The sequence below is a fragment of the Ambystoma mexicanum genome, chromosome 4p (genome assembly GCF_040938575.1).
Source record: "Ambystoma mexicanum isolate Mex_15411 chromosome 4p, UKY_AmexF1_1, whole genome shotgun sequence".
In the NCBI taxonomy this organism is placed as follows: Eukaryota; Metazoa; Chordata; class Amphibia; order Caudata; family Ambystomatidae; genus Ambystoma; species Ambystoma mexicanum.
In genome coordinates, this window is record NC_090927.1 from 845,299,170 (window position 1) to 845,321,669 (window position 22,500).

The following is a 22,500-nucleotide window of genomic DNA, read 5'->3' on the forward strand; positions in this document are numbered from 1 at the left end:
GCCACTTGCAACATGATACCACGCTCATCGCTCGATCAGGCTCGATCAGGCGAGATATATAAGACTGGTGGGCCCATTCAGGACTCCTATGTCTGGTAGGATAACTTTAATTCATCCATCCTGTGTCTGTTGCAGGGAGGTGGAGAGAACAATCAACACAATAATGGTTTTCTTTCATGCCTCTTGAAGGACTCAATATTCTCTGTACTGCATTACATGTGAAAGTCGATTTATTACCCATGAACACACTACCTGTATGCTAATTCTATGTAAAAAGGTAGCTCCAGCCCTCATGATGTTGTCCAACATTTCCGCTATAAAACGGGATACAATTATTTTGGAAACATACCAAATTTGAAAAATAATTGAGAAGTTGCGCAATTACTAATCATGGAGCACAAAAAAAGCCTACAGCACCTGGTATTCCCAGGCAGTCTCCCATCCAGGTACTAACTAGGCCAGACCCTGCTTAGCTTCCGAGATCGGGCGCATTCAGTGTGGTGTGGCCGTAGGCTCTGGGCCTAGTGAGTTTGTACTTTTAAGCATCTAGTCGGCTAGACCTTGCAGTTTTGAAAGGCAATTGTGAAATGGCTCACTTCCTGAACTTGGAGCACAAAAAAGCCTACAGCACCTGGTATTCCCAGGTGGTCTCCCATCCAGGTACTAACTAGGCCCGACACTGCTTAGCTTCCGAGATCAGACGAGATCGGGCGCATTCAGTGTGGTGTGGCCGTAGGCTCTGGGCTTAGTGAGTTTTGTACTTTTAAGCATCTAGTCGGCTAGACCTTGCAGTTTTGAAAGGCAATTGAGAAATGGCTCACTTCCTGAACTTGGAGCACAAAAAAGCCTACAGCACCTGGTATTCCCAGGTGGTCTCCCATCCAGGTACTAACTAGGCCCGACACTGCTTAGCTTCCGAGATCAGACGAGATCGGGCGCAATCAGTGTGGTGTGGCCGTAGGCTCTGGGCCTAGTGAGTTTTGTACTTTTAAGCATCTAGTCAGCTAGACCTTGCAGTTTTGAAAGGCAATTGAGAAATGGCTCACTTCCTGAACTTGGAGCACAAAAAAGCCTACAGCACCTGGTATTCCCAGGCGGTCTCCCATCCAGGTACTAACGAGGCCCGACACTGCTTAGCTTCCGAGATCAGACGAGATCGGGCGCATTCAGTGTGCTGTGGCCGTAGGCTCTGGTTCTTGTGAGTTTTGTACTTTTAAGCATCTAGTCGGCTAGACCTTGCAGTTTTGAAAGGCAATTGAGAAATGGCTCACTTCCTGAACTTGGAGTACAAAAAAGCCTACAGCACCTGGTATTCCCAGGCGGTCTTCCATCCAGGTACTAACTAGGCCCGACACTGCTTAGCTTCTGAGATCAGACGAGATCAGGCACATTCAGTGTGGTGTGGCCGTAGGCTCTGGGCCTAGTGAGTTTTGTACTTTTAAGCATCTAGTCGGCTAGACCTTGCAGTTTTAAAAGGCAATTGAGAAAGGGCTCACTTCCTGAACTTGGAGCACAAAAAAGCCTACAGCACCTGGTATTCCCAGGCGGTCTCCCATCCAGGTACTAACTAGGCCTGACACTGCTTAACTTCCGAGATCAGTCGAGATCGGGTGCATTCAGTGTGGTGTGGCCGTAGGCTCTAGGAATGCTAAGAATATTACTCTTATGCATTTGCATTTAGTAAGCTAAGCCATGCAGCCACTTGCAACATGATACCACGCTCATCGCTCGATCAGGCTCGATCAGGCGAGATATATAAGACTGGTGGGCCCATTCAGGACTCCTATGTCTGGTAGGATAACTTTAATTCATCCATCCTGTGTCTGTTGCAGGGAGGTGGAGAGAACAATCAACACAATAATGGTTTTCTTTCATGCCTCTTGAAGGACTCAATATTCTCTGTACTGCATTACATGTGAAAGTCGATTTATTACCCATGAACACACTACCTGTATGCTAATTCTATGTAAAAAGGTAGCTCCAGCCCTCATGATGTTGTCCAACATTTCCGCTATAAAACGGGATACAATTATTTTGGAAACATACCAAATTTGAAAAATAATTGAGAAGTTGCGCAATTACTAATCATGGAGCACAAAAAAGCCTACAGCACCTGGTATTCCCAGGCAGTCTCCCATCCAGGTACTAACTAGGCCTGACCCTGCTTAGCTTCCGAGATCGGGCGCATTCAGTGTGGTGTGGCCGTAGGCTCTGGGCCTAGTGAGTTTTGTACTTTTAAGCATCTAGTCGGCTAGACCTTGCAGTTTTGAAAGGCAATTGTGAAATGGCTCACTTCCTGAACTTGGAGCACAAAAAAGCCTACAGCACCTGGTATTCCCAGGTGGTCTCCCATCCAGGTACTAACTAGGCCCGACACTGCTTAGCTTCCGAGATCAGACGAGATCGGGCGCAATCAGTGTGGTGTGGCCGTAGGCTCTGGGCCTAGTGAGTTTTGTACTTTTAAGCATCTAGTCAGCTAGACCTTGCAGTTTTGAAAGGCAATTGAGAAATGGCTCACTTCCTGAACTTGGAGCACAAAAAAGCCTACAGCACCTGGTATTCCCAGGCGGTCTCCCATCCAGGTACTAACGAGGCCCGACACTGCTTAGCTTCCGAGATCGGGCGCAATCAGTGTGGTGTGGCCGTAGGCTCTGGGCCTAGTGAGTTTTGTACTTTTAAGCATCTAGTCAGCTAGACCTTGCAATTTTGAAAGGCAATTGAGAAATGGCTCACTTCCTGAACTTGGAGCACAAAAAAGCCTACAGCACCTGGTATTCCCAGGCGGTCTCCCATCCAGGTACTAACGAGGCCCGACACTGCTTAGCTTCCGAGATCAGACGAGATCGGGCGCATTCAGTGTGGTGTGGCCGTAGGCTCTGGTTCTTGTGAGTTTTGTACTTTTAAGCATCTAGTCGGCTAGACCTTGCAGTTTTGAAAGGCAATTGAGAAATGGCTCACTTCCTGAACTTGGAGTACAAAAAAGCCTACAGCACCTGGTATTCCCAGGCGGTCTTCCATCCAGGTACTAACTAGGCCCGACACTGCTTAGCTTCTGAGATCAGACGAGATCAGGCACATTCAGTGTGGTGTGGCCGTAGGCTCTGGGCCTACTGAGTTTTGTACTTTTAAGCATCTAGTCGGCTAGACCTTGCAGTTTTAAAAGGCAATTGAGAAAGGGCTCACTTCCTGAACTTGGAGCACAAAAAAGCCTACAGCACCTGGTATTCCCAGGCGGTCTCCCATCCAGGTACTAACTAGGCCTGACACTGCTTAACTTCCGAGATCAGTCGAGATCGGGTGCATTCAGTGTGGTGTGGCCGTAGGCTCTAGGAATGCTAAGAATATTACTCTTATGCATTTGCATTTAGTAAGCTAAGCCATGCAGCCACTTGCAACATGATACCACGCTCATCGCTCGATCAGCGCTCGATCAGGCTCGATCAGGCGAGATATATAAGACTGGTGGGCCCATTCAGGACTCCTATGTCTGGTAGGATAACTTTAATTCATCCATCCTGTGTCTGTTGCAGGGAGGTGGAGAGAACAATCAACACAATAATGGTTTTCTTTCATGCCTCTTGAAGGACTCAATATTCTCTGTACTGCATTACATGTGAAAGTTGATTTATTACCCATGAACACACTACCTGTATGCTAATTCTATGTAAAAAGGTAGCTCCAGCCCTCATGATGTTGTCCAACATTTCCGCTATAAAACGGGATACAATTATTTTGGAAACATACCAAATTTGAAAAATAATTGAGAAGTTGCGCAATTACTAATCATGGAGCACAAAAAAAGCCTACAGCACCTGGTATTCCCAGGCAGTCTCCCATCCAGGTACTAACTAGGCCCGACCCTGCTTAGCTTCCGAGATCGGGCGCATTCAGTGTGGTGTGGCCGTAGGCTCTGGGCCTAGTGAGTTTGTACTTTTAAGCATCTAGTCGGCTAGACCTTGCAGTTTTGAAAGGCAATTGTGAAATGGCTCACTTCCTGAACTTGGAGCACAAAAAAGCCTACAGCACCTGGTATTCCCAGGTGGTCTCCCATCCAGGTACTAACTAGGCCCGACACTGCTTAGCTTCCGAGATCAGACGAGATCGGGCGCAATCAGTGTGGTGTGGCCGTAGGCTCTGGGCCTAGTGAGTTTTGTACTTTTAAGCATCTAGTCAGCTAGACCTTGCAGTTTTGAAAGGCAATTGAGAAATGGCTCACTTCCTGAACTTGGAGCACAAAAAAGCCTACAGCACCTGGTATTCCCAGGCGGTCTCCCATCCAGGTACTAACGAGGCCCGACACTGCTTAGCTTCCGAGATCGGGCGCAATCAGTGTGGTGTGGCCGTAGGCTCTGGGCCTAGTGAGTTTTGTACTTTTAAGCATCTAGTCAGCTAGACCTTGCAATTTTGAAAGGCAATTGAGAAATGGCTCACTTCCTGAACTTGGAGCACAAAAAAGCCTACAGCACCTGGTATTCCCAGGCGGTCTCCCATCCAGGTACTAACGAGGCCCGACACTGCTTAGCTTCCGAGATCAGACGAGATCGGGCGCATTCAGTGTGGTGTGGCCGTAGGCTCTGGTTCATGTGAGTTTTGTACTTTTAAGCATCTAGTCGGCTAGACCTTGCAGTTTTGAAAGGCAATTGAGAAATGGCTCACTTCCTGAACTTGGAGTACAAAAAAGCCTACAGCACCTGGTATTCCCAGGCGGTCTTCCATCCAGGTACTAACTAGGCCCGACACTGCTTAGCTTCTGAGATCAGACGAGATCAGGCACATTCAGTGTGGTGTGGCCGTAGGCTCTGGGCCTACTGAGTTTTGTACTTTTAAGCATCTAGTCGGCTAGACCTTGCAGTTTTAAAAGGCAATTGAGAAAGGGCTCACTTCCTGAACTTGGAGCACAAAAAAGCCTACAGCACCTGGTATTCCCAGGCGGTCTCCCATCCAGGTACTAACTAGGCCTGACACTGCTTAACTTCCGAGATCAGTCGAGATCGGGTGCATTCAGTGTGGTGTGGCCGTAGGCTCTAGGAATGCTAAGAATATTACTCTTATGCATTTGCATTTAGTAAGCTAAGCCATGCAGCCACTTGCAACATGATACCACGCTCAGCGCTCGATCAGGCTCGATCAGGCGAGATATATAAGACTGGTGGGCCCATTCAGGACTCCTATGTCTGGTAGGATAACTTTAATTCATCCATCCTGTGTCTGTTGCAGGGAGGTGGAGAGAACAATCAACACAATAATGGTTTTCTTTCATGCCTCTTGAAGGACTCAATATTCTCTGTACTGCATTACATGTGAAAGTTGATTTATTACCCATGAACACACTACCTGTATGCTAATTCTATGTAAAAAGGTAGCTCCAGCCCTCATGATGTTGTCCAACATTTCCGCTATAAAACGGGATACAATTATTTTGGAAACATACCAAATTTGAAAAATAATTGAGAAGTTGCGCAATTACTAATCATGGAGCACAAAAAAAGCCTACAGCACCTGGTATTCCCAGGCAGTCTCCCATCCAGGTACTAACTAGGCCCGACCCTGCTTAGCTTCCGAGATCGGGCGCATTCAGTGTGGTGTGGCCGTAGGCTCTGGGCCTAGTGAGTTTGTACTTTTAAGCATCTAGTCGGCTAGACCTTGCAGTTTTGAAAGGCAATTGTGAAATGGCTCACTTCCTGAACTTGGAGCACAAAAAAGCCTACAGCACCTGGTATTCCCAGGTGGTCTCCCATCCAGGTACTAACTAGGCCCGACACTGCTTAGCTTCCGAGATCAGACGAGATCGGGCGCAATCAGTGTGGTGTGGCCGTAGGCTCTGGGCCTAGTGAGTTTTGTACTTTTAAGCATCTAGTCAGCTAGACCTTGCAGTTTTGAAAGGCAATTGAGAAATGGCTCACTTCCTGAACTTGGAGCACAAAAAAGCCTACAGCACCTGGTATTCCCAGGCGGTCTCCCATCCAGGTACTAACGAGGCCCGACACTGCTTAGCTTCCGAGATCAGACGAGATCGGGCGCATTCAGTGTGCTGTGGCCGTAGGCTCTGGTTCTTGTGAGTTTTGTACTTTTAAGCATCTAGTCGGCTAGACCTTGCAGTTTTGAAAGGCAATTGAGAAATGGCTCACTTCCTGAACTTGGAGTACAAAAAAGCCTACAGCACCTGGTATTCCCAGGCGGTCTCCCATCCAGGTACTAACTAGGCCTGACACTGCTTAACTTCCGAGATCAGTCGAGATCGGGTGCATTCAGTGTGGTGTGGCCGTAGGCTCTAGGAATGCTAAGAATATTACTCTTATGCATTTGCATTTAGTAAGCTAAGCCATGCAGCCACTTGCAACATGATACCACGCTCATCGCTCGATCAGGCTCGATCAGGCGAGATATATAAGACTGGTGGGCCCATTCAGGACTCCTATGTCTGGTAGGATAACTTTAATTCATCCATCCTGTGTCTGTTGCAGGGAGGTGGAGAGAACAATCAACACAATAATGGTTTTCTTTCATGCCTCTTGAAGGACTCAATATTCTCTGTACTGCATTACATGTGAAAGTCGATTTATTACCCATGAACACACTACCTGTATGCTAATTCTATGTAAAAAGGTAGCTCCAGCCCTCATGATGTTGTCCAACATTTCCGCTATAAAACGGGATACAATTATTTTGGAAACATACCAAATTTGAAAAATAATTGAGAAGTTGCGCAATTACTAATCATGGAGCACAAAAAAAGCCTACAGCACCTGGTATTCCCAGGCAGTCTCCCATCCAGGTACTAACTAGGCCAGACCCTGCTTAGCTTCCGAGATCGGGCGCATTCAGTGTGGTGTGGCCGTAGGCTCTGGGCCTAGTGAGTTTGTACTTTTAAGCATCTAGTCGGCTAGACCTTGCAGTTTTGAAAGGCAATTGTGAAATGGCTCACTTCCTGAACTTGGAGCACAAAAAAGCCTACAGCACCTGGTATTCCCAGGTGGTCTCCCATCCAGGTACTAACTAGGCCCGACACTGCTTAGCTTCCGAGATCAGACGAGATCGGGCGCATTCAGTGTGGTGTGGCCGTAGGCTCTGGGCTTAGTGAGTTTTGTACTTTTAAGCATCTAGTCGGCTAGACCTTGCAGTTTTGAAAGGCAATTGAGAAATGGCTCACTTCCTGAACTTGGAGCACAAAAAAGCCTACAGCACCTGGTATTCCCAGGTGGTCTCCCATCCAGGTACTAACTAGGCCCGACACTGCTTAGCTTCCGAGATCAGACGAGATCGGGCGCAATCAGTGTGGTGTGGCCGTAGGCTCTGGGCCTAGTGAGTTTTGTACTTTTAAGCATCTAGTCAGCTAGACCTTGCAGTTTTGAAAGGCAATTGAGAAATGGCTCACTTCCTGAACTTGGAGCACAAAAAAGCCTACAGCACCTGGTATTCCCAGGCGGTCTCCCATCCAGGTACTAACGAGGCCCGACACTGCTTAGCTTCCGAGATCAGACGAGATCGGGCGCATTCAGTGTGCTGTGGCCGTAGGCTCTGGTTCTTGTGAGTTTTGTACTTTTAAGCATCTAGTCGGCTAGACCTTGCAGTTTTGAAAGGCAATTGAGAAATGGCTCACTTCCTGAACTTGGAGTACAAAAAAGCCTACAGCACCTGGTATTCCCAGGCGGTCTTCCATCCAGGTACTAACTAGGCCCGACACTGCTTAGCTTCTGAGATCAGACGAGATCAGGCACATTCAGTGTGGTGTGGCCGTAGGCTCTGGGCCTAGTGAGTTTTGTACTTTTAAGCATCTAGTCGGCTAGACCTTGCAGTTTTAAAAGGCAATTGAGAAAGGGCTCACTTCCTGAACTTGGAGCACAAAAAAGCCTACAGCACCTGGTATTCCCAGGCGGTCTCCCATCCAGGTACTAACTAGGCCTGACACTGCTTAACTTCCGAGATCAGTCGAGATCGGGTGCATTCAGTGTGGTGTGGCCGTAGGCTCTAGGAATGCTAAGAATATTACTCTTATGCATTTGCATTTAGTAAGCTAAGCCATGCAGCCACTTGCAACATGATACCACGCTCATCGCTCGATCAGGCTCGATCAGGCGAGATATATAAGACTGGTGGGCCCATTCAGGACTCCTATGTCTGGTAGGATAACTTTAATTCATCCATCCTGTGTCTGTTGCAGGGAGGTGGAGAGAACAATCAACACAATAATGGTTTTCTTTCATGCCTCTTGAAGGACTCAATATTCTCTGTACTGCATTACATGTGAAAGTCGATTTATTACCCATGAACACACTACCTGTATGCTAATTCTATGTAAAAAGGTAGCTCCAGCCCTCATGATGTTGTCCAACATTTCCGCTATAAAACGGGATACAATTATTTTGGAAACATACCAAATTTGAAAAATAATTGAGAAGTTGCGCAATTACTAATCATGGAGCACAAAAAAGCCTACAGCACCTGGTATTCCCAGGCAGTCTCCCATCCAGGTACTAACTAGGCCTGACCCTGCTTAGCTTCCGAGATCGGGCGCATTCAGTGTGGTGTGGCCGTAGGCTCTGGGCCTAGTGAGTTTTGTACTTTTAAGCATCTAGTCGGCTAGACCTTGCAGTTTTGAAAGGCAATTGTGAAATGGCTCACTTCCTGAACTTGGAGCACAAAAAAGCCTACAGCACCTGGTATTCCCAGGTGGTCTCCCATCCAGGTACTAACTAGGCCCGACACTGCTTAGCTTCCGAGATCAGACGAGATCGGGCGCAATCAGTGTGGTGTGGCCGTAGGCTCTGGGCCTAGTGAGTTTTGTACTTTTAAGCATCTAGTCAGCTAGACCTTGCAGTTTTGAAAGGCAATTGAGAAATGGCTCACTTCCTGAACTTGGAGCACAAAAAAGCCTACAGCACCTGGTATTCCCAGGCGGTCTCCCATCCAGGTACTAACGAGGCCCGACACTGCTTAGCTTCCGAGATCGGGCGCAATCAGTGTGGTGTGGCCGTAGGCTCTGGGCCTAGTGAGTTTTGTACTTTTAAGCATCTAGTCAGCTAGACCTTGCAATTTTGAAAGGCAATTGAGAAATGGCTCACTTCCTGAACTTGGAGCACAAAAAAGCCTACAGCACCTGGTATTCCCAGGCGGTCTCCCATCCAGGTACTAACGAGGCCCGACACTGCTTAGCTTCCGAGATCAGACGAGATCGGGCGCATTCAGTGTGGTGTGGCCGTAGGCTCTGGTTCTTGTGAGTTTTGTACTTTTAAGCATCTAGTCGGCTAGACCTTGCAGTTTTGAAAGGCAATTGAGAAATGGCTCACTTCCTGAACTTGGAGTACAAAAAAGCCTACAGCACCTGGTATTCCCAGGCGGTCTTCCATCCAGGTACTAACTAGGCCCGACACTGCTTAGCTTCTGAGATCAGACGAGATCAGGCACATTCAGTGTGGTGTGGCCGTAGGCTCTGGGCCTACTGAGTTTTGTACTTTTAAGCATCTAGTCGGCTAGACCTTGCAGTTTTAAAAGGCAATTGAGAAAGGGCTCACTTCCTGAACTTGGAGCACAAAAAAGCCTACAGCACCTGGTATTCCCAGGCGGTCTCCCATCCAGGTACTAACTAGGCCTGACACTGCTTAACTTCCGAGATCAGTCGAGATCGGGTGCATTCAGTGTGGTGTGGCCGTAGGCTCTAGGAATGCTAAGAATATTACTCTTATGCATTTGCATTTAGTAAGCTAAGCCATGCAGCCACTTGCAACATGATACCACGCTCATCGCTCGATCAGCGCTCGATCAGGCTCGATCAGGCGAGATATATAAGACTGGTGGGCCCATTCAGGACTCCTATGTCTGGTAGGATAACTTTAATTCATCCATCCTGTGTCTGTTGCAGGGAGGTGGAGAGAACAATCAACACAATAATGGTTTTCTTTCATGCCTCTTGAAGGACTCAATATTCTCTGTACTGCATTACATGTGAAAGTTGATTTATTACCCATGAACACACTACCTGTATGCTAATTCTATGTAAAAAGGTAGCTCCAGCCCTCATGATGTTGTCCAACATTTCCGCTATAAAACGGGATACAATTATTTTGGAAACATACCAAATTTGAAAAATAATTGAGAAGTTGCGCAATTACTAATCATGGAGCACAAAAAAAGCCTACAGCACCTGGTATTCCCAGGCAGTCTCCCATCCAGGTACTAACTAGGCCCGACCCTGCTTAGCTTCCGAGATCGGGCGCATTCAGTGTGGTGTGGCCGTAGGCTCTGGGCCTAGTGAGTTTGTACTTTTAAGCATCTAGTCGGCTAGACCTTGCAGTTTTGAAAGGCAATTGTGAAATGGCTCACTTCCTGAACTTGGAGCACAAAAAAGCCTACAGCACCTGGTATTCCCAGGTGGTCTCCCATCCAGGTACTAACTAGGCCCAACACTGCTTAGCTTCCGAGATCAGACGAGATCGGGCGCAATCAGTGTGGTGTGGCCGTAGGCTCTGGGCCTAGTGAGTTTTGTACTTTTAAGCATCTAGTCAGCTAGACCTTGCAGTTTTGAAAGGCAATTGAGAAATGGCTCACTTCCTGAACTTGGAGCACAAAAAAGCCTACAGCACCTGGTATTCCCAGGCGGTCTCCCATCCAGGTACTAACGAGGCCCGACACTGCTTAGCTTCCGAGATCAGACGAGATCGGGCGCATTCAGTGTGCTGTGGCCGTAGGCTCTGGTTCTTGTGAGTTTTGTACTTTTAAGCATCTAGTCGGCTAGACCTTGCAGTTTTGAAAGGCAATTGAGAAATGGCTCACTTCCTGAACTTGGAGTACAAAAAAGCCTACAGCACCTGGTATTCCCAGGCGGTCTCCCATCCAGGTACTAACTAGGCCTGACACTGCTTAACTTCCGAGATCAGTCGAGATCGGGTGCATTCAGTGTGGTGTGGCCGTAGGCTCTAGGAATGCTAAGAATATTACTCTTATGCATTTGCATTTAGTAAGCTAAGCCATGCAGCCACTTGCAACATGATACCACGCTCATCGCTCGATCAGGCTCGATCAGGCGAGATATATAAGACTGGTGGGCCCATTCAGGACTCCTATGTCTGGTAGGATAACTTTAATTCATCCATCCTGTGTCTGTTGCAGGGAGGTGGAGAGAACAATCAACACAATAATGGTTTTCTTTCATGCCTCTTGAAGGACTCAATATTCTCTGTACTGCATTACATGTGAAAGTCGATTTATTACCCATGAACACACTACCTGTATGCTAATTCTATGTAAAAAGGTAGCTCCAGCCCTCATGATGTTGTCCAACATTTCCGCTATAAAACGGGATACAATTATTTTGGAAACATACCAAATTTGAAAAATAATTGAGAAGTTGCGCAATTACTAATCATGGAGCACAAAAAAAGCCTACAGCACCTGGTATTCCCAGGCAGTCTCCCATCCAGGTACTAACTAGGCCAGACCCTGCTTAGCTTCCGAGATCGGGCGCATTCAGTGTGGTGTGGCCGTAGGCTCTGGGCCTAGTGAGTTTGTACTTTTAAGCATCTAGTCGGCTAGACCTTGCAGTTTTGAAAGGCAATTGTGAAATGGCTCACTTCCTGAACTTGGAGCACAAAAAAGCCTACAGCACCTGGTATTCCCAGGTGGTCTCCCATCCAGGTACTAACTAGGCCCGACACTGCTTAGCTTCCGAGATCAGACGAGATCGGGCGCATTCAGTGTGGTGTGGCCGTAGGCTCTGGGCTTAGTGAGTTTTGTACTTTTAAGCATCTAGTCGGCTAGACCTTGCAGTTTTGAAAGGCAATTGAGAAATGGCTCACTTCCTGAACTTGGAGCACAAAAAAGCCTACAGCACCTGGTATTCCCAGGTGGTCTCCCATCCAGGTACTAACTAGGCCCGACACTGCTTAGCTTCCGAGATCAGACGAGATCGGGCGCAATCAGTGTGGTGTGGCCGTAGGCTCTGGGCCTAGTGAGTTTTGTACTTTTAAGCATCTAGTCAGCTAGACCTTGCAGTTTTGAAAGGCAATTGAGAAATGGCTCACTTCCTGAACTTGGAGCACAAAAAAGCCTACAGCACCTGGTATTCCCAGGCGGTCTCCCATCCAGGTACTAACGAGGCCCGACACTGCTTAGCTTCCGAGATCAGACGAGATCGGGCGCATTCAGTGTGCTGTGGCCGTAGGCTCTGGTTCTTGTGAGTTTTGTACTTTTAAGCATCTAGTCGGCTAGACCTTGCAGTTTTGAAAGGCAATTGAGAAATGGCTCACTTCCTGAACTTGGAGTACAAAAAAGCCTACAGCACCTGGTATTCCCAGGCGGTCTTCCATCCAGGTACTAACTAGGCCCGACACTGCTTAGCTTCTGAGATCAGACGAGATCAGGCACATTCAGTGTGGTGTGGCCGTAGGCTCTGGGCCTAGTGAGTTTTGTACTTTTAAGCATCTAGTCGGCTAGACCTTGCAGTTTTAAAAGGCAATTGAGAAAGGGCTCACTTCCTGAACTTGGAGCACAAAAAAGCCTACAGCACCTGGTATTCCCAGGCGGTCTCCCATCCAGGTACTAACTAGGCCTGACACTGCTTAACTTCCGAGATCAGTCGAGATCGGGTGCATTCAGTGTGGTGTGGCCGTAGGCTCTAGGAATGCTAAGAATATTACTCTTATGCATTTGCATTTAGTAAGCTAAGCCATGCAGCCACTTGCAACATGATACCACGCTCATCGCTCGATCAGGCTCGATCAGGCGAGATATATAAGACTGGTGGGCCCATTCAGGACTCCTATGTCTGGTAGGATAACTTTAATTCATCCATCCTGTGTCTGTTGCAGGGAGGTGGAGAGAACAATCAACACAATAATGGTTTTCTTTCATGCCTCTTGAAGGACTCAATATTCTCTGTACTGCATTACATGTGAAAGTCGATTTATTACCCATGAACACACTACCTGTATGCTAATTCTATGTAAAAAGGTAGCTCCAGCCCTCATGATGTTGTCCAACATTTCCGCTATAAAACGGGATACAATTATTTTGGAAACATACCAAATTTGAAAAATAATTGAGAAGTTGCGCAATTACTAATCATGGAGCACAAAAAAGCCTACAGCACCTGGTATTCCCAGGCAGTCTCCCATCCAGGTACTAACTAGGCCTGACCCTGCTTAGCTTCCGAGATCGGGCGCATTCAGTGTGGTGTGGCCGTAGGCTCTGGGCCTAGTGAGTTTTGTACTTTTAAGCATCTAGTCGGCTAGACCTTGCAGTTTTGAAAGGCAATTGTGAAATGGCTCACTTCCTGAACTTGGAGCACAAAAAAGCCTACAGCACCTGGTATTCCCAGGTGGTCTCCCATCCAGGTACTAACTAGGCCCGACACTGCTTAGCTTCCGAGATCAGACGAGATCGGGCGCAATCAGTGTGGTGTGGCCGTAGGCTCTGGGCCTAGTGAGTTTTGTACTTTTAAGCATCTAGTCAGCTAGACCTTGCAGTTTTGAAAGGCAATTGAGAAATGGCTCACTTCCTGAACTTGGAGCACAAAAAAGCCTACAGCACCTGGTATTCCCAGGCGGTCTCCCATCCAGGTACTAACGAGGCCCGACACTGCTTAGCTTCCGAGATCGGGCGCAATCAGTGTGGTGTGGCCGTAGGCTCTGGGCCTAGTGAGTTTTGTACTTTTAAGCATCTAGTCAGCTAGACCTTGCAATTTTGAAAGGCAATTGAGAAATGGCTCACTTCCTGAACTTGGAGCACAAAAAAGCCTACAGCACCTGGTATTCCCAGGCGGTCTCCCATCCAGGTACTAACGAGGCCCGACACTGCTTAGCTTCCGAGATCAGACGAGATCGGGCGCATTCAGTGTGGTGTGGCCGTAGGCTCTGGTTCTTGTGAGTTTTGTACTTTTAAGCATCTAGTCGGCTAGACCTTGCAGTTTTGAAAGGCAATTGAGAAATGGCTCACTTCCTGAACTTGGAGTACAAAAAAGCCTACAGCACCTGGTATTCCCAGGCGGTCTTCCATCCAGGTACTAACTAGGCCCGACACTGCTTAGCTTCTGAGATCAGACGAGATCAGGCACATTCAGTGTGGTGTGGCCGTAGGCTCTGGGCCTACTGAGTTTTGTACTTTTAAGCATCTAGTCGGCTAGACCTTGCAGTTTTAAAAGGCAATTGAGAAAGGGCTCACTTCCTGAACTTGGAGCACAAAAAAGCCTACAGCACCTGGTATTCCCAGGCGGTCTCCCATCCAGGTACTAACTAGGCCTGACACTGCTTAACTTCCGAGATCAGTCGAGATCGGGTGCATTCAGTGTGGTGTGGCCGTAGGCTCTAGGAATGCTAAGAATATTACTCTTATGCATTTGCATTTAGTAAGCTAAGCCATGCAGCCACTTGCAACATGATACCACGCTCATCGCTCGATCAGGCTCGATCAGGCGAGATATATAAGACTGGTGGGCCCATTCAGGACTCCTATGTCTGGTAGGATAACTTTAATTCATCCATCCTGTGTCTGTTGCAGGGAGGTGGAGAGAACAATCAACACAATAATGGTTTTCTTTCATGCCTCTTGAAGGACTCAATATTCTCTGTACTGCATTACATGTGAAAGTCGATTTATTACCCATGAACACACTACCTGTATGCTAATTCTATGTAAAAAGGTAGCTCCAGCCCTCATGATGTTGTCCAACATTTCCGCTATAAAACGGGATACAATTATTTTGGAAACATACCAAATTTGAAAAATAATTGAGAAGTTGCGCAATTACTAATCATGGAGCACAAAAAAAGCCTACAGCACCTGGTATTCCCAGGCAGTCTCCCATCCAGGTACTAACTAGGCCAGACCCTGCTTAGCTTCCGAGATCGGGCGCATTCAGTGTGGTGTGGCCGTAGGCTCTGGGCCTAGTGAGTTTGTACTTTTAAGCATCTAGTCGGCTAGACCTTGCAGTTTTGAAAGGCAATTGTGAAATGGCTCACTTCCTGAACTTGGAGCACAAAAAAGCCTACAGCACCTGGTATTCCCAGGTGGTCTCCCATCCAGGTACTAACTAGGCCCGACACTGCTTAGCTTCCGAGATCAGACGAGATCGGGCGCAATCAGTGTGGTGTGGCCGTAGGCTCTGGGCCTAGTGAGTTTTGTACTTTTAAGCATCTAGTCAGCTAGACCTTGCAGTTTTGAAAGGCAATTGAGAAATGGCTCACTTCCTGAACTTGGAGCACAAAAAAGCCTACAGCACCTGGTATTCCCAGGCGGTCTCCCATCCAGGTACTAACGAGGCCCGACACTGCTTAGCTTCCGAGATCGGGCGCAATCAGTGTGGTGTGGCCGTAGGCTCTGGGCCTAGTGAGTTTTGTACTTTTAAGCATCTAGTCAGCTAGACCTTGCAATTTTGAAAGGCAATTGAGAAATGGCTCACTTCCTGAACTTGGAGCACAAAAAAGCCTACAGCACCTGGTATTCCCAGGCGGTCTCCCATCCAGGTACTAACGAGGCCCGACACTGCTTAGCTTCCGAGATCAGACGAGATCGGGCGCATTCAGTGTGGTGTGGCCGTAGGCTCTGGTTCTTGTGAGTTTTGTACTTTTAAGCATCTAGTCGGCTAGACCTTGCAGTTTTGAAAGGCAATTGAGAAATGGCTCACTTCCTGAACTTGGAGTACAAAAAAGCCTACAGCACCTGGTATTCCCAGGCGGTCTTCCATCCAGGTACTAACTAGGCCCGACACTGCTTAGCTTCTGAGATCAGACGAGATCAGGCACATTCAGTGTGGTGTGGCCGTAGGCTCTGGGCCTACTGAGTTTTGTACTTTTAAGCATCTAGTCGGCTAGACCTTGCAGTTTTAAAAGGCAATTGAGAAAGGGCTCACTTCCTGAACTTGGAGCACAAAAAAGCCTACAGCACCTGGTATTCCCAGGCGGTCTCCCATCCAGGTACTAACTAGGCCTGACACTGCTTAACTTCCGAGATCAGTCGAGATCGGGTGCATTCAGTGTGGTGTGGCCGTAGGCTCTAGGAATGCTAAGAATATTACTCTTATGCATTTGCATTTAGTAAGCTAAGCCATGCAGCCACTTGCAACATGATACCACGCTCAGCGCTCGATCAGGCTCGATCAGGCGAGATATATAAGACTGGTGGGCCCATTCAGGACTCCTATGTCTGGTAGGATAACTTTAATTCATCCATCCTGTGTCTGTTGCAGGGAGGTGGAGAGAACAATCAACACAATAATGGTTTTCTTTCATGCCTCTTGAAGGACTCAATATTCTCTGTACTGCATTACATGTGAAAGTTGATTTATTACCCATGAACACACTACCTGTATGCTAATTCTATGTAAAAAGGTAGCTCCAGCCCTCATGATGTTGTCCAACATTTCCGCTATAAAACGGGATACAATTATTTTGGAAACATACCAAATTTGAAAAATAATTGAGAAGTTGCGCAATTACTAATCATGGAGCACAAAAAAAGCCTACAGCACCTGGTATTCCCAGGCAGTCTCCCATCCAGGTACTAACTAGGCCCGACCCTGCTTAGCTTCCGAGATCGGGCGCATTCAGTGTGGTGTGGCCGTAGGCTCTGGGCCTAGTGAGTTTGTACTTTTAAGCATCTAGTCGGCTAGACCTTGCAGTTTTGAAAGGCAATTGTGAAATGGCTCACTTCCTGAACTTGGAGCACAAAAAAGCCTACAGCACCTGGTATTCCCAGGTGGTCTCCCATCCAGGTACTAACTAGGCCCGACACTGCTTAGCTTCCGAGATCAGACGAGATCGGGCGCAATCAGTGTGGTGTGGCCGTAGGCTCTGGGCCTAGTGAGTTTTGTACTTTTAAGCATCTAGTCAGCTAGACCTTGCAGTTTTGAAAGGCAATTGAGAAATGGCTCACTTCCTGAACTTGGAGCACAAAAAAGCCTACAGCACCTGGTATTCCCAGGCGGTCTCCCATCCAGGTACTAACGAGGCCCGACACTGCTTAGCTTCCGAGATCAGACGAGATCGGGCGCATTCAGTGTGCTGTGGCCGTAGGCTCTGGTTCTTGTGAGTTTTGTACTTTTAAGCATCTAGTCGGCTAGACCTTGCAGTTTTGAAAGGCAATTGAGAAATGGCTCACTTCCTGAACTTGGAGTACAAAAAAGCCTACAGCACCTGGTATTCCCAGGCGGTCTCCCATCCAGGTACTAACTAGGCCTGACACTGCTTAACTTCCGAGATCAGTCGAGATCGGGTGCATTCAGTGTGGTGTGGCCGTAGGCTCTAGGAATGCTAAGAATATTACTCTTATGCATTTGCATTTAGTAAGCTAAGCCATGCAGCCACTTGCAACATGATACCACGCTCATCGCTCGATCAGGCTCGATCAGGCGAGATATATAAGACTGGTGGGCCCATTCAGGACTCCTATGTCTGGTAGGATAACTTTAATTCATCCATCCTGTGTCTGTTGCAGGGAGGTGGAGAGAACAATCAACACAATAATGGTTTTCTTTCATGCCTCTTGAAGGACTCAATATTCTCTGTACTGCATTACATGTGAAAGTCGATTTATTACCCATGAACACACTACCTGTATGCTAATTCTATGTAAAAAGGTAGCTCCAGCCCTCATGATGTTGTCCAACATTTCCGCTATAAAACGGGATACAATTATTTTGGAAACATACCAAATTTGAAAAATAATTGAGAAGTTGCGCAATTACTAATCATGGAGCACAAAAAAAGCCTACAGCACCTGGTATTCCCAGGCAGTCTCCCATCCAGGTACTAACTAGGCCAGACCCTGCTTAGCTTCCGAGATCGGGCGCATTCAGTGTGGTGTGGCCGTAGGCTCTGGGCCTAGTGAGTTTGTACTTTTAAGCATCTAGTCGGCTAGACCTTGCAGTTTTGAAAGGCAATTGTGAAATGGCTCACTTCCTGAACTTGGAGCACAAAAAAGCCTACAGCACCTGGTATTCCCAGGTGGTCTCCCATCCAGGTACTAACTAGGCCCGACACTGCTTAGCTTCCGAGATCAGACGAGATCGGGCGCATTCAGTGTGGTGTGGCCGTAGGCTCTGGGCTTAGTGAGTTTTGTACTTTTAAGCATCTAGTCGGCTAGACCTTGCAGTTTTGAAAGGCAATTGAGAAATGGCTCACTTCCTGAACTTGGAGCACAAAAAAGCCTACAGCACCTGGTATTCCCAGGTGGTCTCCCATCCAGGTACTAACTAGGCCCGACACTGCTTAGCTTCCGAGATCAGACGAGATCGGGCGCAATCAGTGTGGTGTGGCCGTAGGCTCTGGGCCTAGTGAGTTTTGTACTTTTAAGCATCTAGTCAGCTAGACCTTGCAGTTTTGAAAGGCAATTGAGAAATGGCTCACTTCCTGAACTTGGAGCACAAAAAAGCCTACAGCACCTGGTATTCCCAGGCGGTCTCCCATCCAGGTACTAACGAGGCCCGACACTGCTTAGCTTCCGAGATCAGACGAGATCGGGCGCATTCAGTGTGCTGTGGCCGTAGGCTCTGGTTCTTGTGAGTTTTGTACTTTTAAGCATCTAGTCGGCTAGACCTTGCAGTTTTGAAAGGCAATTGAGAAATGGCTCACTTCCTGAACTTGGAGTACAAAAAAGCCTACAGCACCTGGTATTCCCAGGCGGTCTTCCATCCAGGTACTAACTAGGCCCGACACTGCTTAGCTTCTGAGATCAGACGAGATCAGGCACATTCAGTGTGGTGTGGCCGTAGGCTCTGGGCCTAGTGAGTTTTGTACTTTTAAGCATCTAGTCGGCTAGACCTTGCAGTTTTAAAAGGCAATTGAGAAAGGGCTCACTTCCTGAACTTGGAGCACAAAAAAGCCTACAGCACCTGGTATTCCCAGGCGGTCTCCCATCCAGGTACTAACTAGGCCTGACACTGCTTAACTTCCGAGATCAGTCGAGATCGGGTGCATTCAGTGTGGTGTGGCCGTAGGCTCTAGGAATGCTAAGAATATTACTCTTATGCATTTGCATTTAGTAAGCTAAGCCATGCAGCCACTTGCAACATGATACCACGCTCATCGCTCGATCAGGCTCGATCAGGCGAGATATATAAGACTGGTGGGCCCATTCAGGACTCCTATGTCTGGTAGGATAACTTTAATTCATCCATCCTGTGTCTGTTGCAGGGAGGTGGAGAGAACAATCAACACAATAATGGTTTTCTTTCATGCCTCTTGAAGGACTCAATATTCTCTGTACTGCATTACATGTGAAAGTCGATTTATTACCCATGAACACACTACCTGTATGCTAATTCTATGTAAAAAGGTAGCTCCAGCCCTCATGATGTTGTCCAACATTTCCGCTATAAAACGGGATACAATTATTTTGGAAACATACCAAATTTGAAAAATAATTGAGAAGTTGCGCAATTACTAATCATGGAGCACAAAAAAGCCTACAGCACCTGGTATTCCCAGGCAGTCTCCCATCCAGGTACTAACTAGGCCTGACCCTGCTTAGCTTCCGAGATCGGGCGCATTCAGTGTGGTGTGGCCGTAGGCTCTGGGCCTAGTGAGTTTTGTACTTTTAAGCATCTAGTCGGCTAGACCTTGCAGTTTTGAAAGGCAATTGTGAAATGGCTCACTTCCTGAACTTGGAGCACAAAAAAGCCTACAGCACCTGGTATTCCCAGGTGGTCTCCCATCCAGGTACTAACTAGGCCCGACACTGCTTAGCTTCCGAGATCAGACGAGATCGGGCGCAATCAGTGTGGTGTGGCCGTAGGCTCTGGGCCTAGTGAGTTTTGTACTTTTAAGCATCTAGTCAGCTAGACCTTGCAGTTTTGAAAGGCAATTGAGAAATGGCTCACTTCCTGAACTTGGAGCACAAAAAAGCCTACAGCACCTGGTATTCCCAGGCGGTCTCCCATCCAGGTACTAACGAGGCCCGACACTGCTTAGCTTCCGAGATCGGGCGCAATCAGTGTGGTGTGGCCGTAGGCTCTGGGCCTAGTGAGTTTTGTACTTTTAAGCATCTAGTCAGCTAGACCTTGCAATTTTGAAAGGCAATTGAGAAATGGCTCACTTCCTGAACTTGGAGCACAAAAAAGCCTACAGCACCTGGTATTCCCAGGCGGTCTCCCATCCAGGTACTAACGAGGCCCGACACTGCTTAGCTTCCGAGATCAGACGAGATCGGGCGCATTCAGTGTGGTGTGGCCGTAGGCTCTGGTTCTTGTGAGTTTTGTACTTTTAAGCATCTAGTCGGCTAGACCTTGCAGTTTTGAAAGGCAATTGAGAAATGGCTCACTTCCTGAACTTGGAGTACAAAAAAGCCTACAGCACCTGGTATTCCCAGGCGGTCTTCCATCCAGGTACTAACTAGGCCCGACACTGCTTAGCTTCTGAGATCAGACGAGATCAGGCACATTCAGTGTGGTGTGGCCGTAGGCTCTGGGCCTACTGAGTTTTGTACTTTTAAGCATCTAGTCGGCTAGACCTTGCAGTTTTAAAAGGCAATTGAGAAAGGGCTCACTTCCTGAACTTGGAGCACAAAAAAGCCTACAGCACCTGGTATTCCCAGGCGGTCTCCCATCCAGGTACTAACTAGGCCTGACACTGCTTAACTTCCGAGATCAGTCGAGATCGGGTGCATTCAGTGTGGTGTGGCCGTAGGCTCTAGGAATGCTAAGAATATTACTCTTATGCATTTGCATTTAGTAAGCTAAGCCATGCAGCCACTTGCAACATGATACCACGCTCATCGCTCGATCAGCGCTCGATCAGGCTCGATCAGGCGAGATATATAAGACTGGTGGGCCCATTCAGGACTCCTATGTCTGGTAGGATAACTTTAATTCATCCATCCTGTGTCTGTTGCAGGGAGGTGGAGAGAACAATCAACACAATAATGGTTTTCTTTCATGCCTCTTGAAGGACTCAATATTCTCTGTACTGCATTACATGTGAAAGTTGATTTATTACCCATGAACACACTACCTGTATGCTAATTCTATGTAAAAAGGTAGCTCCAGCCCTCATGATGTTGTCCAACATTTCCGCTATAAAACGGGATACAATTATTTTGGAAACATACCAAATTTGAAAAATAATTGAGAAGTTGCGCAATTACTAATCATGGAGCACAAAAAAAGCCTACAGCACCTGGTATTCCCAGGCAGTCTCCCATCCAGGTACTAACTAGGCCCGACCCTGCTTAGCTTCCGAGATCGGGCGCATTCAGTGTGGTGTGGCCGTAGGCTCTGGGCCTAGTGAGTTTGTACTTTTAAGCATCTAGTCGGCTAGACCTTGCAGTTTTGAAAGGCAATTGTGAAATGGCTCACTTCCTGAACTTGGAGCACAAAAAAGCCTACAGCACCTGGTATTCCCAGGTGGTCTCCCATCCAGGTACTAACTAGGCCCAACACTGCTTAGCTTCCGAGATCAGACGAGATCGGGCGCAATCAGTGTGGTGTGGCCGTAGGCTCTGGGCCTAGTGAGTTTTGTACTTTTAAGCATCTAGTCAGCTAGACCTTGCAGTTTTGAAAGGCAATTGAGAAATGGCTCACTTCCTGAACTTGGAGCACAAAAAAGCCTACAGCACCTGGTATTCCCAGGCGGTCTCCCATCCAGGTACTAACGAGGCCCGACACTGCTTAGCTTCCGAGATCAGACGAGATCGGGCGCATTCAGTGTGCTGTGGCCGTAGGCTCTGGTTCTTGTGAGTTTTGTACTTTTAAGCATCTAGTCGGCTAGACCTTGCAGTTTTGAAAGGCAATTGAGAAATGGCTCACTTCCTGAACTTGGAGTACAAAAAAGCCTACAGCACCTGGTATTCCCAGGCGGTCTCCCATCCAGGTACTAACTAGGCCTGACACTGCTTAACTTCCGAGATCAGTCGAGATCGGGTGCATTCAGTGTGGTGTGGCCGTAGGCTCTAGGAATGCTAAGAATATTACTCTTATGCATTTGCATTTAGTAAGCTAAGCCATGCAGCCACTTGCAACATGATACCACGCTCATCGCTCGATCAGGCTCGATCAGGCGAGATATATAAGACTGGTGGGCCCATTCAGGACTCCTATGTCTGGTAGGATAACTTTAATTCATCCATCCTGTGTCTGTTGCAGGGAGGTGGAGAGAACAATCAACACAATAATGGTTTTCTTTCATGCCTCTTGAAGGACTCAATATTCTCTGTACTGCATTACATGTGAAAGTCGATTTATTACCCATGAACACACTACCTGTATGCTAATTCTATGTAAAAAGGTAGCTCCAGCCCTCATGATGTTGTCCAACATTTCCGCTATAAAACGGGATACAATTATTTTGGAAACATACCAAATTTGAAAAATAATTGAGAAGTTGCGCAATTACTAATCATGGAGCACAAAAAAAGCCTACAGCACCTGGTATTCCCAGGCAGTCTCCCATCCAGGTACTAACTAGGCCAGACCCTGCTTAGCTTCCGAGATCGGGCGCATTCAGTGTGGTGTGGCCGTAGGCTCTGGGCCTAGTGAGTTTGTACTTTTAAGCATCTAGTCGGCTAGACCTTGCAGTT

At 47.5% G+C, this 22,500-nt stretch overlaps 56 non-coding genes and 21 pseudogenes across 56 annotated transcripts; all 77 read right to left on the reverse strand.

Annotated features, from left to right (window-relative positions):
- Positions 1–405: 405 nt before the first annotated feature.
- LOC138458890 (5S ribosomal RNA) lies at positions 406–514 on the reverse strand (annotated as a pseudogene).
- Positions 515–619: 105 nt separating this feature from the next.
- On the reverse strand, positions 620–738 carry LOC138461279 (5S ribosomal RNA). The gene has a single exon (XR_011263903.1). It is a non-coding gene; the product is annotated as a 5S ribosomal RNA (ribosomal RNA).
- Positions 739–844: 106 nt separating this feature from the next.
- Positions 845–963, reverse strand: LOC138460726 (5S ribosomal RNA). The gene has a single exon (XR_011263395.1). It is a non-coding gene; the product is annotated as a 5S ribosomal RNA (ribosomal RNA).
- Positions 964–1,069: 106 nt separating this feature from the next.
- Positions 1,070–1,188, reverse strand: LOC138454153 (5S ribosomal RNA). The gene has a single exon (XR_011260844.1). It is a non-coding gene; the product is annotated as a 5S ribosomal RNA (ribosomal RNA).
- Positions 1,189–1,294: 106 nt separating this feature from the next.
- LOC138464413 (5S ribosomal RNA) lies at positions 1,295–1,413 on the reverse strand. Its single transcript, XR_011266994.1, has one exon. It is a non-coding gene; the product is annotated as a 5S ribosomal RNA (ribosomal RNA).
- A 106-nt stretch (positions 1,414–1,519) lies between these two features.
- Positions 1,520–1,638, reverse strand: LOC138464020 (5S ribosomal RNA). Its single transcript, XR_011266603.1, has one exon. It is a non-coding gene; the product is annotated as a 5S ribosomal RNA (ribosomal RNA).
- Positions 1,639–2,101: 463 nt separating this feature from the next.
- Positions 2,102–2,210, reverse strand: LOC138458459 (5S ribosomal RNA; annotated as a pseudogene).
- Positions 2,211–2,316: 106 nt separating this feature from the next.
- LOC138460727 (5S ribosomal RNA) lies at positions 2,317–2,435 on the reverse strand. Its single transcript, XR_011263396.1, has one exon. It is a non-coding gene; the product is annotated as a 5S ribosomal RNA (ribosomal RNA).
- A 106-nt stretch (positions 2,436–2,541) lies between these two features.
- Positions 2,542–2,650, reverse strand: LOC138456279 (5S ribosomal RNA; annotated as a pseudogene).
- Positions 2,651–2,756: 106 nt separating this feature from the next.
- On the reverse strand, positions 2,757–2,875 carry LOC138462352 (5S ribosomal RNA). The gene has a single exon (XR_011264951.1). It is a non-coding gene; the product is annotated as a 5S ribosomal RNA (ribosomal RNA).
- A 106-nt stretch (positions 2,876–2,981) lies between these two features.
- On the reverse strand, positions 2,982–3,100 carry LOC138464414 (5S ribosomal RNA). Its single transcript, XR_011266995.1, has one exon. It is a non-coding gene; the product is annotated as a 5S ribosomal RNA (ribosomal RNA).
- A 106-nt stretch (positions 3,101–3,206) lies between these two features.
- On the reverse strand, positions 3,207–3,325 carry LOC138464021 (5S ribosomal RNA). Its single transcript, XR_011266604.1, has one exon. It is a non-coding gene; the product is annotated as a 5S ribosomal RNA (ribosomal RNA).
- Positions 3,326–3,800: 475 nt separating this feature from the next.
- On the reverse strand, positions 3,801–3,909 carry LOC138457358 (5S ribosomal RNA; annotated as a pseudogene).
- A 105-nt stretch (positions 3,910–4,014) lies between these two features.
- On the reverse strand, positions 4,015–4,133 carry LOC138460728 (5S ribosomal RNA). Its single transcript, XR_011263397.1, has one exon. It is a non-coding gene; the product is annotated as a 5S ribosomal RNA (ribosomal RNA).
- Positions 4,134–4,239: 106 nt separating this feature from the next.
- LOC138456280 (5S ribosomal RNA) lies at positions 4,240–4,348 on the reverse strand (annotated as a pseudogene).
- Positions 4,349–4,454: 106 nt separating this feature from the next.
- LOC138462353 (5S ribosomal RNA) lies at positions 4,455–4,573 on the reverse strand. The gene has a single exon (XR_011264952.1). It is a non-coding gene; the product is annotated as a 5S ribosomal RNA (ribosomal RNA).
- Positions 4,574–4,679: 106 nt separating this feature from the next.
- LOC138464415 (5S ribosomal RNA) lies at positions 4,680–4,798 on the reverse strand. Its single transcript, XR_011266996.1, has one exon. It is a non-coding gene; the product is annotated as a 5S ribosomal RNA (ribosomal RNA).
- Positions 4,799–4,904: 106 nt separating this feature from the next.
- LOC138464022 (5S ribosomal RNA) lies at positions 4,905–5,023 on the reverse strand. The gene has a single exon (XR_011266605.1). It is a non-coding gene; the product is annotated as a 5S ribosomal RNA (ribosomal RNA).
- A 464-nt stretch (positions 5,024–5,487) lies between these two features.
- LOC138457359 (5S ribosomal RNA) lies at positions 5,488–5,596 on the reverse strand (annotated as a pseudogene).
- A 105-nt stretch (positions 5,597–5,701) lies between these two features.
- Positions 5,702–5,820, reverse strand: LOC138460730 (5S ribosomal RNA). The gene has a single exon (XR_011263399.1). It is a non-coding gene; the product is annotated as a 5S ribosomal RNA (ribosomal RNA).
- Positions 5,821–5,926: 106 nt separating this feature from the next.
- Positions 5,927–6,045, reverse strand: LOC138454156 (5S ribosomal RNA). Its single transcript, XR_011260845.1, has one exon. It is a non-coding gene; the product is annotated as a 5S ribosomal RNA (ribosomal RNA).
- A 106-nt stretch (positions 6,046–6,151) lies between these two features.
- Positions 6,152–6,270, reverse strand: LOC138464023 (5S ribosomal RNA). Its single transcript, XR_011266606.1, has one exon. It is a non-coding gene; the product is annotated as a 5S ribosomal RNA (ribosomal RNA).
- A 464-nt stretch (positions 6,271–6,734) lies between these two features.
- LOC138458892 (5S ribosomal RNA) lies at positions 6,735–6,843 on the reverse strand (annotated as a pseudogene).
- Positions 6,844–6,948: 105 nt separating this feature from the next.
- LOC138461291 (5S ribosomal RNA) lies at positions 6,949–7,067 on the reverse strand. Its single transcript, XR_011263914.1, has one exon. It is a non-coding gene; the product is annotated as a 5S ribosomal RNA (ribosomal RNA).
- A 106-nt stretch (positions 7,068–7,173) lies between these two features.
- On the reverse strand, positions 7,174–7,292 carry LOC138460731 (5S ribosomal RNA). The gene has a single exon (XR_011263400.1). It is a non-coding gene; the product is annotated as a 5S ribosomal RNA (ribosomal RNA).
- Positions 7,293–7,398: 106 nt separating this feature from the next.
- Positions 7,399–7,517, reverse strand: LOC138454157 (5S ribosomal RNA). Its single transcript, XR_011260846.1, has one exon. It is a non-coding gene; the product is annotated as a 5S ribosomal RNA (ribosomal RNA).
- A 106-nt stretch (positions 7,518–7,623) lies between these two features.
- On the reverse strand, positions 7,624–7,742 carry LOC138464416 (5S ribosomal RNA). The gene has a single exon (XR_011266997.1). It is a non-coding gene; the product is annotated as a 5S ribosomal RNA (ribosomal RNA).
- A 106-nt stretch (positions 7,743–7,848) lies between these two features.
- Positions 7,849–7,967, reverse strand: LOC138464024 (5S ribosomal RNA). Its single transcript, XR_011266608.1, has one exon. It is a non-coding gene; the product is annotated as a 5S ribosomal RNA (ribosomal RNA).
- A 463-nt stretch (positions 7,968–8,430) lies between these two features.
- LOC138458461 (5S ribosomal RNA) lies at positions 8,431–8,539 on the reverse strand (annotated as a pseudogene).
- A 106-nt stretch (positions 8,540–8,645) lies between these two features.
- Positions 8,646–8,764, reverse strand: LOC138460733 (5S ribosomal RNA). Its single transcript, XR_011263401.1, has one exon. It is a non-coding gene; the product is annotated as a 5S ribosomal RNA (ribosomal RNA).
- Positions 8,765–8,870: 106 nt separating this feature from the next.
- Positions 8,871–8,979, reverse strand: LOC138456281 (5S ribosomal RNA; annotated as a pseudogene).
- Positions 8,980–9,085: 106 nt separating this feature from the next.
- Positions 9,086–9,204, reverse strand: LOC138462354 (5S ribosomal RNA). The gene has a single exon (XR_011264953.1). It is a non-coding gene; the product is annotated as a 5S ribosomal RNA (ribosomal RNA).
- A 106-nt stretch (positions 9,205–9,310) lies between these two features.
- On the reverse strand, positions 9,311–9,429 carry LOC138464418 (5S ribosomal RNA). Its single transcript, XR_011266998.1, has one exon. It is a non-coding gene; the product is annotated as a 5S ribosomal RNA (ribosomal RNA).
- A 106-nt stretch (positions 9,430–9,535) lies between these two features.
- LOC138464025 (5S ribosomal RNA) lies at positions 9,536–9,654 on the reverse strand. The gene has a single exon (XR_011266609.1). It is a non-coding gene; the product is annotated as a 5S ribosomal RNA (ribosomal RNA).
- A 475-nt stretch (positions 9,655–10,129) lies between these two features.
- Positions 10,130–10,238, reverse strand: LOC138457361 (5S ribosomal RNA; annotated as a pseudogene).
- Positions 10,239–10,343: 105 nt separating this feature from the next.
- LOC138462345 (5S ribosomal RNA) lies at positions 10,344–10,462 on the reverse strand. The gene has a single exon (XR_011264945.1). It is a non-coding gene; the product is annotated as a 5S ribosomal RNA (ribosomal RNA).
- A 106-nt stretch (positions 10,463–10,568) lies between these two features.
- LOC138454158 (5S ribosomal RNA) lies at positions 10,569–10,687 on the reverse strand. The gene has a single exon (XR_011260847.1). It is a non-coding gene; the product is annotated as a 5S ribosomal RNA (ribosomal RNA).
- Positions 10,688–10,793: 106 nt separating this feature from the next.
- Positions 10,794–10,912, reverse strand: LOC138464027 (5S ribosomal RNA). The gene has a single exon (XR_011266611.1). It is a non-coding gene; the product is annotated as a 5S ribosomal RNA (ribosomal RNA).
- Positions 10,913–11,376: 464 nt separating this feature from the next.
- Positions 11,377–11,485, reverse strand: LOC138458893 (5S ribosomal RNA; annotated as a pseudogene).
- Positions 11,486–11,590: 105 nt separating this feature from the next.
- Positions 11,591–11,709, reverse strand: LOC138461305 (5S ribosomal RNA). Its single transcript, XR_011263927.1, has one exon. It is a non-coding gene; the product is annotated as a 5S ribosomal RNA (ribosomal RNA).
- Positions 11,710–11,815: 106 nt separating this feature from the next.
- Positions 11,816–11,934, reverse strand: LOC138460734 (5S ribosomal RNA). Its single transcript, XR_011263402.1, has one exon. It is a non-coding gene; the product is annotated as a 5S ribosomal RNA (ribosomal RNA).
- A 106-nt stretch (positions 11,935–12,040) lies between these two features.
- LOC138454159 (5S ribosomal RNA) lies at positions 12,041–12,159 on the reverse strand. The gene has a single exon (XR_011260848.1). It is a non-coding gene; the product is annotated as a 5S ribosomal RNA (ribosomal RNA).
- A 106-nt stretch (positions 12,160–12,265) lies between these two features.
- Positions 12,266–12,384, reverse strand: LOC138464420 (5S ribosomal RNA). Its single transcript, XR_011267000.1, has one exon. It is a non-coding gene; the product is annotated as a 5S ribosomal RNA (ribosomal RNA).
- A 106-nt stretch (positions 12,385–12,490) lies between these two features.
- LOC138464028 (5S ribosomal RNA) lies at positions 12,491–12,609 on the reverse strand. The gene has a single exon (XR_011266612.1). It is a non-coding gene; the product is annotated as a 5S ribosomal RNA (ribosomal RNA).
- Positions 12,610–13,072: 463 nt separating this feature from the next.
- Positions 13,073–13,181, reverse strand: LOC138458462 (5S ribosomal RNA; annotated as a pseudogene).
- A 106-nt stretch (positions 13,182–13,287) lies between these two features.
- LOC138460735 (5S ribosomal RNA) lies at positions 13,288–13,406 on the reverse strand. Its single transcript, XR_011263403.1, has one exon. It is a non-coding gene; the product is annotated as a 5S ribosomal RNA (ribosomal RNA).
- A 106-nt stretch (positions 13,407–13,512) lies between these two features.
- On the reverse strand, positions 13,513–13,621 carry LOC138456282 (5S ribosomal RNA; annotated as a pseudogene).
- Positions 13,622–13,727: 106 nt separating this feature from the next.
- On the reverse strand, positions 13,728–13,846 carry LOC138462355 (5S ribosomal RNA). The gene has a single exon (XR_011264954.1). It is a non-coding gene; the product is annotated as a 5S ribosomal RNA (ribosomal RNA).
- Positions 13,847–13,952: 106 nt separating this feature from the next.
- On the reverse strand, positions 13,953–14,071 carry LOC138464421 (5S ribosomal RNA). Its single transcript, XR_011267001.1, has one exon. It is a non-coding gene; the product is annotated as a 5S ribosomal RNA (ribosomal RNA).
- A 106-nt stretch (positions 14,072–14,177) lies between these two features.
- On the reverse strand, positions 14,178–14,296 carry LOC138464029 (5S ribosomal RNA). Its single transcript, XR_011266613.1, has one exon. It is a non-coding gene; the product is annotated as a 5S ribosomal RNA (ribosomal RNA).
- Positions 14,297–14,760: 464 nt separating this feature from the next.
- LOC138458894 (5S ribosomal RNA) lies at positions 14,761–14,869 on the reverse strand (annotated as a pseudogene).
- A 105-nt stretch (positions 14,870–14,974) lies between these two features.
- Positions 14,975–15,093, reverse strand: LOC138460736 (5S ribosomal RNA). Its single transcript, XR_011263404.1, has one exon. It is a non-coding gene; the product is annotated as a 5S ribosomal RNA (ribosomal RNA).
- Positions 15,094–15,199: 106 nt separating this feature from the next.
- LOC138456283 (5S ribosomal RNA) lies at positions 15,200–15,308 on the reverse strand (annotated as a pseudogene).
- Positions 15,309–15,414: 106 nt separating this feature from the next.
- Positions 15,415–15,533, reverse strand: LOC138462356 (5S ribosomal RNA). The gene has a single exon (XR_011264956.1). It is a non-coding gene; the product is annotated as a 5S ribosomal RNA (ribosomal RNA).
- Positions 15,534–15,639: 106 nt separating this feature from the next.
- LOC138464422 (5S ribosomal RNA) lies at positions 15,640–15,758 on the reverse strand. The gene has a single exon (XR_011267003.1). It is a non-coding gene; the product is annotated as a 5S ribosomal RNA (ribosomal RNA).
- A 106-nt stretch (positions 15,759–15,864) lies between these two features.
- LOC138464031 (5S ribosomal RNA) lies at positions 15,865–15,983 on the reverse strand. Its single transcript, XR_011266614.1, has one exon. It is a non-coding gene; the product is annotated as a 5S ribosomal RNA (ribosomal RNA).
- Positions 15,984–16,447: 464 nt separating this feature from the next.
- On the reverse strand, positions 16,448–16,556 carry LOC138457362 (5S ribosomal RNA; annotated as a pseudogene).
- A 105-nt stretch (positions 16,557–16,661) lies between these two features.
- On the reverse strand, positions 16,662–16,780 carry LOC138460737 (5S ribosomal RNA). The gene has a single exon (XR_011263406.1). It is a non-coding gene; the product is annotated as a 5S ribosomal RNA (ribosomal RNA).
- A 106-nt stretch (positions 16,781–16,886) lies between these two features.
- On the reverse strand, positions 16,887–17,005 carry LOC138454160 (5S ribosomal RNA). The gene has a single exon (XR_011260849.1). It is a non-coding gene; the product is annotated as a 5S ribosomal RNA (ribosomal RNA).
- A 106-nt stretch (positions 17,006–17,111) lies between these two features.
- On the reverse strand, positions 17,112–17,230 carry LOC138464032 (5S ribosomal RNA). The gene has a single exon (XR_011266615.1). It is a non-coding gene; the product is annotated as a 5S ribosomal RNA (ribosomal RNA).
- Positions 17,231–17,694: 464 nt separating this feature from the next.
- On the reverse strand, positions 17,695–17,803 carry LOC138458895 (5S ribosomal RNA; annotated as a pseudogene).
- Positions 17,804–17,908: 105 nt separating this feature from the next.
- LOC138461317 (5S ribosomal RNA) lies at positions 17,909–18,027 on the reverse strand. Its single transcript, XR_011263938.1, has one exon. It is a non-coding gene; the product is annotated as a 5S ribosomal RNA (ribosomal RNA).
- Positions 18,028–18,133: 106 nt separating this feature from the next.
- On the reverse strand, positions 18,134–18,252 carry LOC138460738 (5S ribosomal RNA). The gene has a single exon (XR_011263407.1). It is a non-coding gene; the product is annotated as a 5S ribosomal RNA (ribosomal RNA).
- Positions 18,253–18,358: 106 nt separating this feature from the next.
- LOC138454161 (5S ribosomal RNA) lies at positions 18,359–18,477 on the reverse strand. Its single transcript, XR_011260850.1, has one exon. It is a non-coding gene; the product is annotated as a 5S ribosomal RNA (ribosomal RNA).
- A 106-nt stretch (positions 18,478–18,583) lies between these two features.
- On the reverse strand, positions 18,584–18,702 carry LOC138464423 (5S ribosomal RNA). Its single transcript, XR_011267004.1, has one exon. It is a non-coding gene; the product is annotated as a 5S ribosomal RNA (ribosomal RNA).
- A 106-nt stretch (positions 18,703–18,808) lies between these two features.
- On the reverse strand, positions 18,809–18,927 carry LOC138464033 (5S ribosomal RNA). Its single transcript, XR_011266616.1, has one exon. It is a non-coding gene; the product is annotated as a 5S ribosomal RNA (ribosomal RNA).
- Positions 18,928–19,390: 463 nt separating this feature from the next.
- On the reverse strand, positions 19,391–19,499 carry LOC138458464 (5S ribosomal RNA; annotated as a pseudogene).
- A 106-nt stretch (positions 19,500–19,605) lies between these two features.
- On the reverse strand, positions 19,606–19,724 carry LOC138460739 (5S ribosomal RNA). Its single transcript, XR_011263408.1, has one exon. It is a non-coding gene; the product is annotated as a 5S ribosomal RNA (ribosomal RNA).
- Positions 19,725–19,830: 106 nt separating this feature from the next.
- LOC138456284 (5S ribosomal RNA) lies at positions 19,831–19,939 on the reverse strand (annotated as a pseudogene).
- Positions 19,940–20,045: 106 nt separating this feature from the next.
- On the reverse strand, positions 20,046–20,164 carry LOC138462358 (5S ribosomal RNA). The gene has a single exon (XR_011264958.1). It is a non-coding gene; the product is annotated as a 5S ribosomal RNA (ribosomal RNA).
- A 106-nt stretch (positions 20,165–20,270) lies between these two features.
- LOC138464424 (5S ribosomal RNA) lies at positions 20,271–20,389 on the reverse strand. The gene has a single exon (XR_011267005.1). It is a non-coding gene; the product is annotated as a 5S ribosomal RNA (ribosomal RNA).
- A 106-nt stretch (positions 20,390–20,495) lies between these two features.
- On the reverse strand, positions 20,496–20,614 carry LOC138464034 (5S ribosomal RNA). Its single transcript, XR_011266617.1, has one exon. It is a non-coding gene; the product is annotated as a 5S ribosomal RNA (ribosomal RNA).
- Positions 20,615–21,089: 475 nt separating this feature from the next.
- Positions 21,090–21,198, reverse strand: LOC138457363 (5S ribosomal RNA; annotated as a pseudogene).
- Positions 21,199–21,303: 105 nt separating this feature from the next.
- LOC138462357 (5S ribosomal RNA) lies at positions 21,304–21,422 on the reverse strand. The gene has a single exon (XR_011264957.1). It is a non-coding gene; the product is annotated as a 5S ribosomal RNA (ribosomal RNA).
- A 106-nt stretch (positions 21,423–21,528) lies between these two features.
- LOC138454162 (5S ribosomal RNA) lies at positions 21,529–21,647 on the reverse strand. Its single transcript, XR_011260851.1, has one exon. It is a non-coding gene; the product is annotated as a 5S ribosomal RNA (ribosomal RNA).
- A 106-nt stretch (positions 21,648–21,753) lies between these two features.
- LOC138464035 (5S ribosomal RNA) lies at positions 21,754–21,872 on the reverse strand. The gene has a single exon (XR_011266619.1). It is a non-coding gene; the product is annotated as a 5S ribosomal RNA (ribosomal RNA).
- A 464-nt stretch (positions 21,873–22,336) lies between these two features.
- Positions 22,337–22,445, reverse strand: LOC138458896 (5S ribosomal RNA; annotated as a pseudogene).
- Positions 22,446–22,500: the final 55 nt, after the last annotated feature.